We start from the raw sequence: 17,267 nt of genomic DNA, 5'->3' as shown, positions 1-17,267 counted from the left end.
CCTTGATGTTGGCGGAGAACGACAGGGTGTTGTCCAGGGTCACGCCTAGGCTCTTCGCACTCTGGGAGGAGGACACAGCGGAGTTGTCAACCGTGATGGCGAGATCATGGAACGGGCAGTCCTTCCCCGGGAGGAAGAGCAGCTCCGTCTTGCCAGGGTTCAGCTTGAGGTGGTGATCCGTCATCCATACTGATATGTCTGCCAGACATGCAGAGATGCGATTCGCCACCAGGTTATCAGAAGGGGGAAAGGAGAAGATTAGTTGTGTATCGTCAGCGTAGCAATGATAGGAGAGACCATGTGAGGATATGACAGAGCCAAGTGACTTGGTGTATAGGGAGAAAAGGAGAGGGCCTAGAACTGAGCCTTGGGGGACACCAGTGGTGAGAGCACGTGGTGCGGAGACAGCTTCTCGCCACGCCACTTGGTAGGAGCGACCGGTCAGGTAGGACGCAATCCAGGAGTGAGCCGCGCCGGAGATGCCCAGCTCGGAGAGGGTGGAGAGGAGGATCTGATGGTTCACAGTATCAAAGGCAGCAGACAGGTCTAGAAGGACAAGAGCAGAGGAGAGAGAGTTAGCTTTAGCAGTGCGGAGAGTCTCCGTGACACAGAGAAGAGCAGTCTCAGTTGAATGACCAGTCCTGAAACCTGATTGGTTTGGATCAAGAAGGTCATTCTGAGAGAGATAGCAAGAGAGTTGGCTAAAGACGGCACGCTCAATAGTTTTGGAAAGAAAAGAAAGAAGGGATACTGGTCTGTAGTTGTTGACATCAGTGGGTTCGAGTGTTGGTTTTTTGAGAAGGGGAGCAACTCTCGCTCTCTTGAAGACGGAAGGGACATGGCCAGCGGTCAAGGATGAGTTGATCAGCGAGGTGAGGTAGGGGAGAAGGTCACCGGAGATGGTCTGGAGAAGGGAGGAGGGGATGGGGTCAAGCGGGCAGGTTGTTGGGCGGCCTGCAGTCACAAGTCGCAGGATTTTATCTGGAGAGAGAGGGGAGAAAGAAGTCAAAGCATAGGGTAGGGCAGTGTGAGCAGGACCAGCAGTGTCATTAGACTTAACAAACGAGGATCGGATGTCGTCAACCTTCTTTTCAAAGTGGTTGACGAAGTCATCCACAGAGAGAGAGGAGGGGGGGGGGGGATTCAGGAGGGAGGAAAATGTGGCAAAGAGCTTCCTAGGGTTAGAGGCAGATGCTTGGAATTTAGAGTGGTAGAAGGTGGCCTTAGCAGCAGAAACAGATGAAGAAAATGTAGAGAGGAGGGAGTGAAAAGATGCCAGGTCGGCAGGGAGTTTAGTTTTCTTCCATTTCCGCTCCGCTGCCCGGAGCTCTGTTCTGTGAGCTCGCAGTGAGTCATCAAGCCACAGAGCTGGAGGGGAGGACCGAGCCGGCCGGGAGGATAGGGGACACAGAGAGTCAAAGGATGCAGAAAGGGAGGAGAGGAGGGTTGAGGAGGCAGAATCAGGAGATTGGAGGGAGAAGGATTGAGCAGAGGGAAGAGATGATAGGATGGAAGAGGAGAGAGTAGTGGGAGAGAGAGAGCGAAGGTTGCGGCGGCGCATTACCATCTGTGTAGGGGCAGAGTGAGTAGTGTGGGAGGAGAGCGAGAGAGAAAAGGAAACAAAGTAGTGGTCGGAGACATGGAGGGGAGTTGCAGTGAGATTAGTAGAGGAGCAGCATCTAGTGAAGATGAGGTCAAGCGTATTGCCTGCCTTGTGAGTAGGGGGGGACGGTGAGAGGGTGAGGTCAAAAGAGGAGAGGAGTGGAAAGAAGGAGGCAGAGAGAAATGAGTCAAATGTGGACATAGGGAGGTTGAAATCCCCCAAAACTGTGAGGGGTGAGCCATCCTCAGGAAAGGAACTTATCAAGGCGTCAAGCTCATTGATGAACTCTCCAAGGGAACCTGGAGGGCGATAGATGACAAGGATATTAAGCTTAAATGGGCTAGTGACTGTGACAGCATGGAATTCAAATGAGGAGATAGACAGATGGGTTAGGGGAAAAATTGAGAATGCCCACTTGGGAGAGATGAGGATTCCTGTACCACCACCCCTCTGACCAGATGCTCTCGGGGTATGCGAGAACACATGGTCAGACGAGGAGAGAGCAGTAGGAGTAGCAGTGTTTTCAGTGGTGATCCATGTTTCCGTCAGCGCCAGGAAGTCGAGGGACTGGAGGTTGGCATAGGCTGGGATGAAGTCAGCTTTGTTGGCAGCAGAACGGCAGTTCCAGAGGCTGCCTGCGACCTGGAACTCCAGGTGAGGGGTGCGTGCAGGGACCACCAGGTTAGAGAGGCAGCAGCCGCGCGGTGTGGTGCGTTTGTGTAGCCTGTGCAGAGAGGAGAGAACAGGGGGCATAACCCTGGGGGCATGAGCACAGGAACATATTTAAACAATCATACATATCTGTGTGTGTGTGTGTGTATGTGTGGTATTAGTACATAGGATAATATATACATAACTATAAGTTAAACCTCTCACAGATCATCCAAGCTTGGTTAACTCATTGGTGTGGTAAGCCACCTGCTGGTTGTAGTAGTCTATCTTGGCCTGGGCCTCTGGAGACAGCTCGATATCATTAACCCCCTACACCTTCTGAGCTATCGTCCCGATCTTCTCCACTATGGGGGTCTGGGAGGATATAGGACAGAGATACATTAAATACATTCAAATAAAATCAAATGTTATTTGTCACATGCGCCGAATACAACAGGTGTAGACCTTACCGTGAAAGGCTTACTTATAAGCCCTTAACCAACAATGTCGTTTTAAGAAAATAGAGTTAAGAAAATATTTACTAAATATACTAAAGTAAAAAAAGTAAAAAATAATGAGGCTATATACAGGGGGTACCGGTACCGAGTCAATGTGCGGGGTTACAGGTTAGTCGAGGTCATTTGTACATATAGGTAGGGGTAAAGTGACTATTCATAGATAATAAACAGCGAGTAGCAGCAGTGTTAAAAAAAAACGGGGGGGGGGTGTAAATACAAATAGTCCGGGTGGCCAGTTGATTAATTGTTCAGCAGTCTTATGGCTTTGGGGTAGAAGCTGTTAAGGAGCCTTTGGGACCTAGACTTGGCGCTCCGGTACCGCTTGCCGTACAGTAGCAGAGAGAACAGTGCGTTAAAGTCCCCTGCCACTAGGAGTGCCGCTTCTGGATGAGCATTTTCTTGTTTGCTTATGGCCTTATACAGCTCGTTGAGTGCGGTCTTTGTGCCAGCATCGGTTTGTGGTGGTAAATAGATAAAATATAGATGAAAACTCTCTTGGTAGATAGTGTGGTCTACAGTTTATAGGTACTCTACCTCAGGCGAGCAATATCTCGAGACTACCTTAATATTAGACATCGTGCACCAGCTGTTATTGACAAATAGACACACACCCCCTCCCTTCGTCTTATCGGACGTAACTGTTCTGTCATGCCGATGCACGGAAAACCCAGCCAACTGTATATTATCCGTGTCATCGTTCAGCCACGACTCGGTGACACATAAGATATTAAACTTCTTAATGTCCCGTATATACACCATCATTAAGTTTGCCGACGACACAACAGTGGTAGGCCTGATCACCGACAACGATGAGACAGCCTATAGGGAGGAGGTCAGAGATCTGGCCATGTGGTGCCAGGACAACAACCTCTCCCTCAACGTGACCAAGACAAAGGAGATGATTGTGGACTACAGGAAAAAAAAGAGGACTGAGCACGCCCCCATTCTCATCGACGGGGCTGTAGTGGAACAGGTTGAGAGCTTCAAGTTCCTTGGTGTCCACATCACCAACGAACTATCATGGTCCAAACACACCAAGACAGTCGTGAAGAGGGCACGACAAAGCCTATTCCCCCTCAGGAGACTAAAAAGATTTGGCATGGGTCCTCAAAAAATTCTACAGCTGCACCATCGAGAGCATCCTGACTGGTTGCATCACCACCTGGTATGGCAACTGCTTGGCCTCCGACCGCAAGGCACTACAGAGGGTAGTGCGTACGGCCCAGTACATCACTGGGGCAAAGCTTCCTGCCATCCAGGACCTCTATACCAGGCGGTGTCAGAGGAAGGCCCTCAAAATTGTCAAAGACTCCAGCCACCCTAGTCATAGACTGTTCTCTCTGCTACCGCACGGCAAGCGGTACCGGATTGCCAAGTCTAGGTCCAAAAGACTTCTCAACAGCTTCTACCCCAAGCCATAAGACTCCTGAACAGCTAATCATGGCTACCCGGACTATTTGCACTGCCCCCCCACCCCATCCTTTTTACGCTGCTGCTACTCTGTTAAGTATTTATGCATAGTCACTTTAACCCTACCCACATGTACATATTATCTCAACTACCTCAACTAGCCGGTGCCCCCGCACATTGACTCTGCAACGGTACCCCCCTGTATATATAGCCTCCCTACTGTCACTTTATTTTACTTCTGCTCTTTTTTTCTCAACACTTTTTTAGTTGTTGTTTTATTCTTACTTTTTTTGTTTAAAATAAATGCACTGTTGGTTAAGGGCTGTAAGTAAGCATTTCACTGTAATGTCTGCACCTGTTGTATTCGGCGCATGTGACCAATAAAATTTGATTTGATTTGTATATGTCTGTCTGAATCAAATCAAATCAAATCAAATTTTATTGGTCACATGCGCCGAATACAACAGGTGCAGACATTACAGTGAAATGCTTACTTACAGCCCTTAACCAACAGTGCATTTATTTTAAACAAAAAAAGTAAAAATAAAACAACAACAACAAAAAAAAGTGTTGAGAAAAAAAAGAGCAGAAGTAAAAATAAAGTGACAGTAGGGAGGCTATATATACAGGGGGGTACCGGTGCAGAGTCAATGTGCGGGGGCACCGGCTAGTTGAGGTAGTTGAAGTAATATGTACATGTGGGTAGAGTTAAAGTGACTATGCATAAATAATTAACAGAGTAGCAGCAGCGTAAAAAGGATGGGGTGGGGGGGCAGTGCAAATAGTCCGGGTAGCCATGATTAGCTGTTCAGGAGTCTTATGGCTTGGGGGTAGAAGCTGTTGAGAAGTCTTTTGGACCTAGACTTGGCACTCCGGTACCGCTTGCCGTGCGGTAGCAGAGAGAACAGTCTATGACTAGGGTGGCTGGAGTCTTTGACAATTTTGAGGGCCTTCCTCTGACACCGCCTGGTATAGAGGTCCTGGATGGCAGGAAGCTTTGCCCCAGTGATGTACTGGGCCGTACGCACTACCCTCTGTAGTGCCTTGCGGTCGGAGGCCAAGCAGTTGCCATACCAGGCGGTAATGCAACCAGTCAGGATGCTCTCGATGGTGCAGCTGTAGAATTTTTTGAGGATCTGAGGACCCATGCCAAATCTTTTTAGTCTCCTGAGGGGGAATAGGCTTTGTCGTGCCCTCTTCACGACTGTCTTGGTGTGTTTGGACCATGATAGTTCGTTGGTGATGTGGACACCAAGGAACTTGAAGCTCTCAACCTGTTCCACTACAGCCCCGTCGATGAGAATGGGGGCGTGCTCAGTCCTCTTTTTTTTCCTGTAGTCCACAATCATCTCCTTTGTCTTGGTCACGTTGAGGGAGAGGTTGTTGTCCTGGCACCACACGGCCAGATCTCTGACCTCCTCCCTATAGGCTGTCTCATCGTTGTCGGTGATCAGGCCTACCACTGTTGTGTCGTCGGCAAACTTAATGATGGTGTTGGAGTCGTGCCTGGCCATGCAGTCATGGGTGAACAGAGAGTACAGGAGGGGACTGAGCACGCACCCCTGAGGGGCCCCCGTGTTGAGGATCAGTGTGGCAGATGTGTTGTTACCTACCCTTACCACCTGGGGGCGGCCCGTCAGGAAGTCCAGGATCCAGTTGCAGAGGGAGGTGTTTAGTCCCAGGATCCTTAGCTTAGTGATGAGCTTAGAGGGCACTATGGTGTTGAATGCTGAGCTGGAGTCAATGAATAGCATTCTCACGTAGGTGTTCCTCTTGTCCAGATGGGAAAGGGCAGTGTGGAGTGCAATAGAGATTGCATCATCTGTGGATCTGTTGGGGCGGTATGCAAATTGGAGTGGGTCTAGGGTTTCTGGGATAATGCTGTTGATGTGAGCCATGACCAGCCTTTCAAAGCACTTCATGGCTACAGACGTCAGTGCTACGGGTCGGTAGTCATTTAGGCAGGTTATCTTAGAGTCCTTGGGCACGGGGACTATGGTGGTCTGCTTGAAACATGTTGGTATTACAGACTCAGTCAGGGACATGTTGAAAATGTCAGTGAAGACACTTGCCAGTTGGTCAGCACATGCTCGGAGTACACGTCCTGGTAATCCGTCTGGCCCTGCGGCCTTGTGAATGTTGACCTGCTTAAAAGTCTTACTCACATCGGCTACGGAGAGCGTGATCACATAGTCATCCGGAACAGCTGGTGCTCTCATGCATGCTTCAGTGTTGCTTGCCTCGAAGCGAGCATAGAAGTGGTTTAGCTCGTCTGGTAGACTTGTGTCACTGGGCAGCTCGCGGCTGTGCTTCCCTTTGTAGTCTGTAATAGTTTTCAAGCCCTGCCACATCCGACGAGCGTCAGAGCCAGTGTAGTACGATTCAATCTTAGACCTGTATTGACTCTTTGCCTGTTTGATGGTTCGTCGGAGGTCATAGCGGGATTTCTTATAAGCGTCCGGGTTAGAGTCCCGTTCCTTGAAGGCGGCAGCTCTACCCTTTAGCTCAGTGCGGATGTTTCCTGTAATCCATGGCTTCTGGTTGGGGTATGTACGTACGGTCACTGTGGGGACGACATCATCGATGCACTTATTGATGAAGCCAGTGACTGATGTGGTGTACTCCTCAATGCTGTCTGAAGAATCACGGAACATGTTCCAGTCTGTGCTAGCAAAACAGTCCTGTAGCTTAGCATCTGCGTCATCTGACCACTTTTTTATTAACCGAGTCACTGGTGCTTCCTGCTTTAGTTTTTGCTTATAAGCAGGAATCAGGAGGATAGAGTTATGGTCAGATTTGCCAAATGGAGGGCGAGGGAGAGCTTTGTATGTGTCTCTGTGTGTGGAGTAAAGGTGGTCTAGAGTTTTTTTCCCTCTAGTTTCACATTTAACATGCTGGTAGAAATTAGGTAGAACGGATTTAAGTTTCCCTGCATTAAAGTCCCCGGCCACTAGGAGCGCTGCATCTGGATGAGCGTTTTCCTGTTGATTAATGGCCTTGTACAACTCATTCAGTGCAATCTTAATGCCAGCATTGGTTTGTGGTGGTAAATAGACAGCTATGAAAAATATAGATGAAAACTCTCTTGGTAAATAGTGTGGTCTACAGCTTATCATAAGATACTCTACCTCAGGCGAGCAAAACCTCGAGACTTCCTTAGTATTTGATTTTGTGCACCAGCTGTTGTTTACAAATATACACAGACCGCCACCCCTTGTCTTACCGGAGTCAGCCGTTCTGTCCTGCCGATGTAGCGTATAGCCTGCTAGCTGAATGTTATCATTGTCGTCGTTCAGCCACGACTCGGTGAAACATAATATATTACAGTTTTTAATGTCCCGTTGGCAGTGGCGGCTCCTGAAAAAATTCTCAGGAGGGGCAATTTTTCTGATGATTTAGGTGACCTACACACGTGCACGAGTCCGTGCACGCGATTCCAGATATCTTTACCTCTGAATAAACTGCCTTTATTATACCATATCCACCCTGTCCAAAGTATCTACTTGGTCTCAGTTCTCCAGTAAACTTGTGATTATCAACAGTACACAACGGTAACAAACAATTGGGGGAACTCACGGGGCAGATAGTAACCACTTAAAAGGAAGCGATTCCCAAACCTTCCATAACAAAGCCATCACCTACAGAGAGATGAACTTGGAGAAGAGTCCCCTAAGTAAGCTTGTCCTGGGCCTCTGTTCACAAACACAAACAGACCCCACACAGCCCCAGGACAACAACAACAACACAATTAGACCCAACCAAATCATGAGAAAACAAAAAGAGAATTACTTGACACATTGGAAAGAACAAACAAAAAAACAGAGCAAACTAGAATGCTATTTGGCCCTAAACAGAGAGTACACAGTGGCAGAATACCTGACCACTGTGACTGACCCAAACTTAAGGAAAGCTTTGACTATGTACAGACTCAGTGACCATAGCCTTGCTATTGAGAAAGGCCGCCGTAGGCAGACCTGGCTCTCAAGAGAAGACAGGCTATGTGCACACTGCCCACAAAATGAGGTGGAAACTGAGCTGCACTTCCTAACCTCCTGCCAAATGTATGACCATATTAGAGACACATATTTCCCTCAGATTACAGCGATCCACAAAGAATTCGAAAACAAACCCAATTTTGATAAACTCCCTTATCTACTGGGTGAAAAACAACAGTGTGCCATCACAGCTGCAAGATTTGTGACCTGTTGCCACAAGAAAAGGGCAACCAGTGAAGAACAAACACCATTGTAAATACAACCCATATTTATGTTTATTTATTTTCCCATTTGTACTTTAACTATTTGCACATTGTAACAACACTGTATATATACATAATATGACATTTGAAATGTCTTTATTCTTTTGAAACTTCTGAGTGTAATGTTTACTGTTAATATTTATTGTTTATTTCACTTTTGTTTACTATCTACTTCCCTTGCTTTGGCAATGTTAACACACGTTTCCCATGCCAATAAAGCCCTTAAATTGAATTGAATTGATAGTAAGGTCGCAATGACACAGAAAGCAGTTCAATGTCGGGGTACAGAGTCGCTCTCTTACCAGGATCGCGGTCCGCTCTGACCAGGGTGAAGGTGGCCGGCTCCACTTCTCTGTCCGGGACTCATCCAGCCAAGTCTCCCAGCTGTATTGGGATTCAGCTGCCAGCAGCGTTTTCATTATTTAGTCCGTTCGTAGCGGGTATGTACACGATCAACAAGATCAGTCCAAAACCAACCACTGGAAATCCATGGTTGGCAGAATGTTTGTAAACGAAGTCTACAAATTAAAAACATAAAATAACGCCGCACTGCAGGTCGCAACAGAGACGCTGGTAGCCGCCATTGTCTTAGTTACGTTCAACGTTACGTCACGTATGACGAAAGCGCGTAAGTGCAAGCCCACAGACACCCATAGAGAATGTATTGAAAGCTTTGAAATGTGAAAAAAATAGATTTTACATGACAGGCTATGAGAGACTTCTGGGCGATTTTCAACTTGACTGAAATCGCCCCAAAAACGGGCGGGGCCATTTGAAGCACGACTTTAGCCTGATTTGACATTTAGTGGCTGGCAGATCAGACGTGAACACTGATAACTGCTGTTGCCGTGATATAATTGATTAGAAAAAAAATCCCTTCCTTTTCCCGTTTGGCAGTGCGTCGCCCATATCGCCCTATTGAACAAGCCGTCCCTGCCCGTTGGTAGGATAACCGTAATCTTAAGTCGTCCACTTTATTTTCAAAAGATTGAACGTTGGCTAATAGGATTGATGGAAGAGGCAGTTTACTCGCTCGCCGTCGGATCCTTACAAGGCACCCCGATCTCCGTCCACGATATCTCCGTCTCTTCCTCACGCGAATGATGGGGATTTGGGCCTTGTCGGGTGTCTGTATGATATCCTTCGCGGCCGCCTCGTTGAAGAAAAAATCTTCATCCAATACGAGGTGAGTAATCGCTGTCCTGATATCCAGAAGCTCTTTTTGGTTATAAGAGACGATGGCAGAAACATTATGTACAAAATAAATTACAAATAACGCGGAAAAACACACATAATAGTACAATTGGTTAGAGGGCTGTAAAACGGCAGCCATCTTCTCCGGCGCTCAGGCTATGTATATTCTGTTTACAAACAAATAAAAGTGATTCTGACTCTAATCTAGATGTTTAATCTCAAAGGATGAGAGGTGTCTCTAACACATTTACTCAGGAGACAAAAGTTAAAACAACCTAGGGATTGCAATTTGTCTTGTGCTTGTTGACAGGCCTTAGCTAGGGTTGTAAACCATGCTTGGCCAGACATCTGAGGACACACAACTCAGCTACATGTTACTACCGCTAATCAGACAGACAAGCAATGACTCCATGGACCTACACACACACACACCGGCGCACACACGTGAGCAATTCAGTCTCTCAGGCAGGTAATATAATTCCACCTCCAAAAACTAAAAATAACAGTCAACCCTTGCCCTCCAAAGCAGACAGGGACATCCCAGGCTCCAGCACAGTGTTAATCTAATTCACTCCTTCCTTCCATCCATCACCGTAATCACCTTACACCTAAACAGCTTGGAGCCCTACACACTCTGAAGGCTTTCCTATAGGTTCCAGCCCTGCGTGATGGTGGCTCCCCAAATCTATAATTTCAGTCAGCTATGTATATTTTACTACAGACTGAACACACCTAGAGTGGGGAAAAAAGTATTTAGTCAGCCACCAATTGTGCAAGTTCTCCCACTTAAAAAGATGAGAGAGGCCTGTAATTTTCATCATAGTTACATGTCAACTATGACAGAGAAAATGAGAAAAAAAATCCAGAAAATCACATTGTAGGATTTTTTATGAATTTATTTGCAAATTATGGTGGAAAATAAGTATTTGGTCAATAACAAAAGTTTCTCAATACTTTGTTATATACCCTTTGTTGGCAATGACACAGGTCAAACGGTCACGGTTTTCACACACTGTTGCTGGTATTTTGGCCCATTCCTCCATGCAGATCTCCTCTAGAGCAGTGATGTTTTGGGGCTGTCGCTGGGCAACACGGACTTTCAACTCCCTCCAAAGATTTTCTATGGGGTTGAGATCTGGAGACTGGCTAGGCCACTCCAGGACCTTGAAATGCTTCTTACGAAGCCACTCCTTCGTTGCCCGGGCGGTGTGTTTGGGATCATTGTCATGCTGAAAGACCCAGCCACGTTTCATCTTCAATGCCCTTGCTGATGGAAGGAGGTTTTCACTCAAAATCTCACAATACATGGCCCCATTCATTCTTTCCTTTACACGGATCAGTCGTCCTGGTCCCTTTTCAGAAAAACAGCCCCAAAGCATGATGTTTCCACCCCCATGCTTCACAGTAGGTATGGTGTTCTTTGGATGCAACTCAGCATTCTTTGTCCTCCAAACACAACGAGTTGAGTTTTTACCAAAAAGTTATATTTTGGTTTCATCTGACCATATGACATTCTCCCAATCCTCTTCTGGATCATCCAAATGCACTCTAGCAAACTTCAGACGGGCCTGGACATGTACTTGCTTAAGCAGGGGGACACGTCTGGCACTGCAGGATTTGAGTCCCTGGCGGCGTAGTGTGTTACTGATGGTAGGCTTTGTTACTTTGGTCCCAGCTCTCTGCAGGTCATTCACTAGGTCCCCATGTGTGGTTCTGGGATTTTTGCTCACCGTTCTTGTGATCATTTTGACCCCACGGGGTGAGATGTTGTGTGGAGCCCCAGATCGAGGGAGATTATCAGTGGTCTTGTATGTCTTCCATTTCCTAATAATTGCTCCCACAGTTGATTTCTTCAAACCAAGCTGCTTACCTATTGCAGATTCAGTCTTCCCAGCCTGGTGCAGGTCTACAATTTTGTTTATGGTGTCCTTTGACAGCTCTTTGGTCTTGGCCATAGTGGAGTTTGGAGTGTGACTGTTTGAGGTTGTGGACAGGTGTATTTTATACTGATAACAAGTTCAAACAGGTGCCATTAATACAGGTAATGAGTGGAGGACAGATGAGCCTCTTAAAGAAGAAGTTACAGGTCTGTGAGAGCCAGAAATCTTGCTTGTTTGTAGGTGACCAAATACTTATTTACCACCATAATTTGCAAATAAATTCATTAAAAATCCTACAATGTGATTTTCTGGAGAAAAAAAATCTCAATTTGTCTGTCATAGTTGACGTGTACCTATGATGAAAATTACAGGCCTCTCTCATCTTTTCAAGTGGGAGAACTTGCACAATTGGTGGCTGACTAAATACTTTTCTTCCCCACTGTATAGTAGGCTAGCCTATAGAAAGCTGATGGGATCCTCCTCTTTTTACTAGAGGCCATCAAAACTCTGTTTTTTTCACGCAATTGCATAGCCTATAGAAATGTAGGGCAACATGAGCTCATGGGCTCTCATTAAGTGTTTGATTAGATTTTTGATCACATTTGCATTGATGACAGAGTGATTAGAGGGACAATAGAGTGCTGAGTACGAGGCAATTAGCAAGTTTGGTAGGCTACTGATGACCATTAGCAGCATCAGAGCTTGGAGAAGCCAAGATACCGTGACTAAACGGTCAAGTGGAATTTGACTGCGGTCATCTAGCCCTTGTTAAGGTCAACGGCATCATGAACTTTACCAAGTACCAGGAGGCTGAAACTTAGCCGCAAGTGGATCTTCCAGGTAGACAATAACCCCAAGCACACATCAAAATCTACAAATATATTGTAAATTGACCATTTTGAAATGGCCATCTCAGTCTCCTGACTTGAACCCCATTTAAAAACCTGTGGTTGAATAATTGAAGACCGCAGTCCATAAGCACATACTTGGATATCAAGGATCTAGAAAGATTTGGTTTGGAGGAAAGGTCTAAGATCCCTCCGAATGTGTTCTCCAGTCTCATAAATAATTGTATAAAAAGGCTCAGTGTAGAGTACAGTGTATTTGTAGAAAAACAAAGGTGAGGAATTTTGATTGGAGTTGACAACATTATGATTAACGATGTGTTTTCGAATATAGGTAGGGGTATTGGGGCTTCCTTATATGCTGACGATGGAGCTATTTGGAAGAGGGGAAGGAATGTCTCTCGTGATCAAATCTATTCAACAAGCTATAGTGGATGTTGAAAGATGGTCGATTGATTGGGGTTTTAAATTGTCAGTGGCAAAGATTTTTATGTTCTTCTCGAAGAAGAAAGTTACTGATAATATACAGTTGTTTCTGTATGGACAGCCTATGGGGTGGGTTTCTAAGTACAAATATCACTATCGTCATCCTAGTACCTTCTGTCGTAGAGCTATTTACGAGCAAACTCAGAATATTGAAAGTAATAACTAATTTACTGCGGTACTTCAATCAACCAGACCATTTTGAATTTGTGATTTGGCAAGGAATGTAGCTTGTGCATCCCATCAGTTAAATATGTTTGCTTGTGTGCGTGCTCAACACGCGTGTGTAGAGGGAACAGTCAGAATGCAGTTGTTATTTGGTATTTTGGAATTTTATTAGGATCCCCATTAGCTGTTGCAAAAGCAGCAGCTACTCTTCCTGGGGTCCACACAAAACATGAAACATGACATAATACAGAACATTTAATAGACAGAACTACAAACATTTTATTTTAAAGGAACACGTAGCCTACATATCAATACATACATACACACAAACTATCTAGGTCAACCTTTTAAATTATATTACTTACCATGTATAACTCTGAAGTTGACTCCAGACCCCTTCTCTCCTCTCCTCTCTCTCTACAGTGACTGAGGCTGGTTTCGGGGCAGACATTGGAATGAAGAAGTTCTTCAATATCAAGTGCAGGGCCTCGGTGAAATGTGCTGCTTTGTTTGTGTACCTGTCAAAAGCTTTTGATACTGTTGATCATGCTATTTTATTGAATAAGTTGTCTTCAATAGGCCAGAGTTCTGACGCCTGTACATGGTTTCATGATTATCTTAGGGACAGAAATCAGGACATCGTGATTCATTTGGTTAAGTCTGAATTTCTTGAAGTACATAAAGGTGTACCACAGGGGTCGATTTTGGGACCTGTCCTCTTCACTATTTACAGTATATAAACACCATTGGTCAATCTGTTAAAATGTTTTAACTTAATCGACAGTGCATTCGGAAAGTATTCAGAAACCCTTTACTTTTTCCAAATGTTCTTACGTTAACGCCTTATTCTAAAATTGATTAAATTATTGTTTTTCCTCGTCAATCTACACACAATACCCCATAATGACAAAGCGAAAACAGGATTTTAGAAATATTTGCCAAAAAAGTAAATAAAAATACATACCTTATTTACATAAGTATTCAGACCCTTTGCTATGAGACTCAAAATTGAGCTCAGGTGCCAGAAGGACCAGAAGTCCCCACAAGAATAGGAAACAAACAAAAATTTGACCAACTAGGGACATTTTGTTAGTCCCCACAAGGTTAAATGCTATTTCTAGGTGGTTTAGGGTTAAGGTTAGAATTAGTGTTAGCGGTTAGGGAAAATAGGATTTTGAATGGGACTGAATTGTGTGTCCCCACAATATTATTTATACAAGACTGTGTGTGTGTTTATGTCTGCATTACATGCTTGTATACAATCTGGGGAGAGACCCAGGCCAGCTGAGGATACATCTGTTGAGCTGCTCAGACTGAAACAGACTGGAATTCTTACTTGAAGACGTTGAGAGCCATGACCACAGGGACGCCAAACAGGTGGACTATCTGGATCTGCTTTTTCAGGTTACCGATGCAGCCCTCCGCCACCATACTCGGGGAGGGAGGGGGAAAGGGAGAGACTGACTCCCCAGCCCTTCTGCTTCTCATTACAGGCCTCACAATTAACGTAGCTAACACACGTGTTCATGTTTGGGAGGTAGCTCAGTTGGTAGAGCATGGCGTTTGCAACACCAGGGTTGTGGGTTCGATTCCCATGGGGTATGAAAATTAAAAAGAATAATGAATGCACTAACTGTAAGTCGCTCTGGATAAGAGTGTCTGCTAAATGACGTAAATGTAAATGTAATGTTTTTAAATGTATCTAAAGTATTTTGTCTGTAATGTATTTTTCGTTGCGTGACACCTCAGTAAGACTACAGTAGCTGTCGCCATTGGCGTCGGCTAATGGGTAACCTAATAAATAATAGCCGTCCCCCTTGGTCCTCATAAAATTTCCCTTACATAGACACACATGCATATCTCTTTTACGCTCCTTCCTCTCTAACATGATTTGAGGTAATTATTTGATTAGCAGGGTAAATAGAACCTTTGCTTAGGTCTCTCCGGTCAGGGAGGGGGGCGTAATGGAGACTGGGGAGGACGGGGTCGGTATGTTCAAACCCCACGCCTGGTTTAAATCACTGCTCTCTCAGGCAGCTCTTCAGCTGAGCGAATAATGAAGGGGGTTAGCTAAGTTAATTGGGAGGGCTGTAACGAGAAGCAGAAGCGCTGGGGAGAGGAGCCATCTCTTTCATTCAAACACACACACACCGTGTCATACTGTATAAGTAATAACTCCTAAGTCATTGGTCAAGCTTCTCATAACCAGTGATATCCTGTTTTGGTAGTTAGATTCCCCTTGTTGAAATGATACAGATGAATACATACCCCTTCTCTGTGCCTGACATCCAACACCACTGCACTTCTGACCATGATGAGTTTAATTTACATTTTGGCATTGAGTTTCACATTGAGTCTGCAGTGGTCTTGTATCCATTAGGTTGGAATGTCTCTATGTCTCTCTCTCTCTCTCTCTCTCTCTCTCTCTCTCTCTCGCTCTCGCTCTCGCTCTGGCTCTCTCTCTCTCTCTCTCTCTCTCTCTCTCTCTCTCTCTCTCTCTCTCTCTCTCTCTCTCTCTCTCTCTCTCTCTCTCTCTCTCTGTCTCTCTCTCTCTCTCTCTGTCTCTCTGTCTCGTAGAACCTGAGTATTGTAGAACCTGAGTATGGTGGCGGAGGGCTGAAGAAGCAGATCCAGATAGCCCACCTGTTTGGAGTCCTTGTGGTCGTGGCTCTCAACATCTTCAAGTAAGAATTTCAGTCCGAGCAGCTCAACAGCTGTATCCTCAGCTGGCCTGGGTCTCTCCCTCTCTCTCTGACCCTAGATTGTATACAAGCATGTAATGCACTTATGCAGACACAACATGTATGGTCTTAGAATTTAGATCCGTTTGCTACAAAGATATATAAACACATATGAGGGTCCGTGACCACATGTAGTTGAGGTCAGTGTTTAGAGAGCTGAATGTGTTTGACATAGTGTTAGTCTGTCAGTGTGACAGGAGTTTACACAGGAATTGTGGCCTGTCAGTAGCTATTAGAATGTGGTTACATTTCTCCAGTGCAAGATCGCCAAGGAATCTGAGGCGTCGGATGCCACGCCATATCAACATGGAAGTATGGGAAAGGAAGTAGGCTAAATAGACGGGCTTGGCATGTTTCTGCAAAGCCTTCTGGCTTGTGATGTAAGAGTGTGCAGGAAATAGGTTGCTATGTCCAGTCATTATAAAATGTCCCAATTTAACACAATTTATTTATCCACAAGTTGGAGTCATATTATTAATTTCTCCAACAATTCTAGCTTTATATATATATGGGGTTTTATGTGAAGCTATGGCAACGAGACACAGTGCTAGCTTGTTTGTGTGTAATAACTTGGTGGTTGTTAGCATTAGCATGGTGTAGCACTGGCCTGTGAAATTGTTTGGAGCTTGTCATTCCTCTGAGCCCTGTGAGAATGCTGTGGTCAGTGCCAGGGGCATAGGGGTGTGTGTTACTCTACTGTGCTACTGTATGCCATCCTATCCCATCCCATCTAATTCCTCCTTGTGACCCTATGAAGAACCCCTATAAATAAAGCCTGTGGCATGTGGCGGAGCAGGACCAAGTGGCCCTTCGGCCCCTGGCCCAGGGCAGTATCCCTGCTATGCCATATAGAAGAGGTGTGAAGAAAACACTGGCCAACACTGGGCCTGCTTTGGGCCAACCATACAGCTAGTAGAGAGGTGGTTACTCACGTGATGATTAACCTTGCCTGAGACCTGAAGACTTGAGCTCCCCTAGCTAGTCACACAATGATGACAGGTTCTCAGTCTTAGACGTTTACGTTAAGGCTGTGCACACTGTCCCTGTAATAACTTTTTAGCTGTACAGTGTGGAATGTGTTCACCCAGAGTTAAAGTCTGTAAACTAATCTAGGCCCATGTGAATGAAGCCTCTTCTAACCATAAGATTATTATAGACGTGATCAAGACAAAGGAGATGATTGTGGACTACAAGAAAAGGAGGACCGAGCACACCCCCATTCTCATCGAGCAGGTTGAGAGCTTTAAGTTCCTTGGTGTCCACATCACCAACAAACTATTATGGTCCAAACACACCAAGACAGTCGTGAAGAGGGCACGACAAAGCCTATTCCCCCTCAGGAGACGGAAAAGATTTTGCATGGGTCCTCAGATCCTCTAACGGTTCTACAGCTGCACCATCAAGAGCTGGTTGCATCACCGCCTGGTATGGCAGCTGCTCGGCCTCCGACTGCAAGGCACTACAGAGGGTAGTGCGTACGGCCCAGTACATCACTGGGGCCAAGCTTCCTGCCATC

This window comes from Coregonus lavaretus, assembly GCF_964263955.1.
Source record: "Coregonus lavaretus genome assembly, chromosome: 33".
Taxonomy (NCBI): Eukaryota; Metazoa; Chordata; class Actinopteri; order Salmoniformes; family Salmonidae; genus Coregonus; species Coregonus lavaretus.
Note: the sequence above shows the minus strand (reverse complement) of the source record.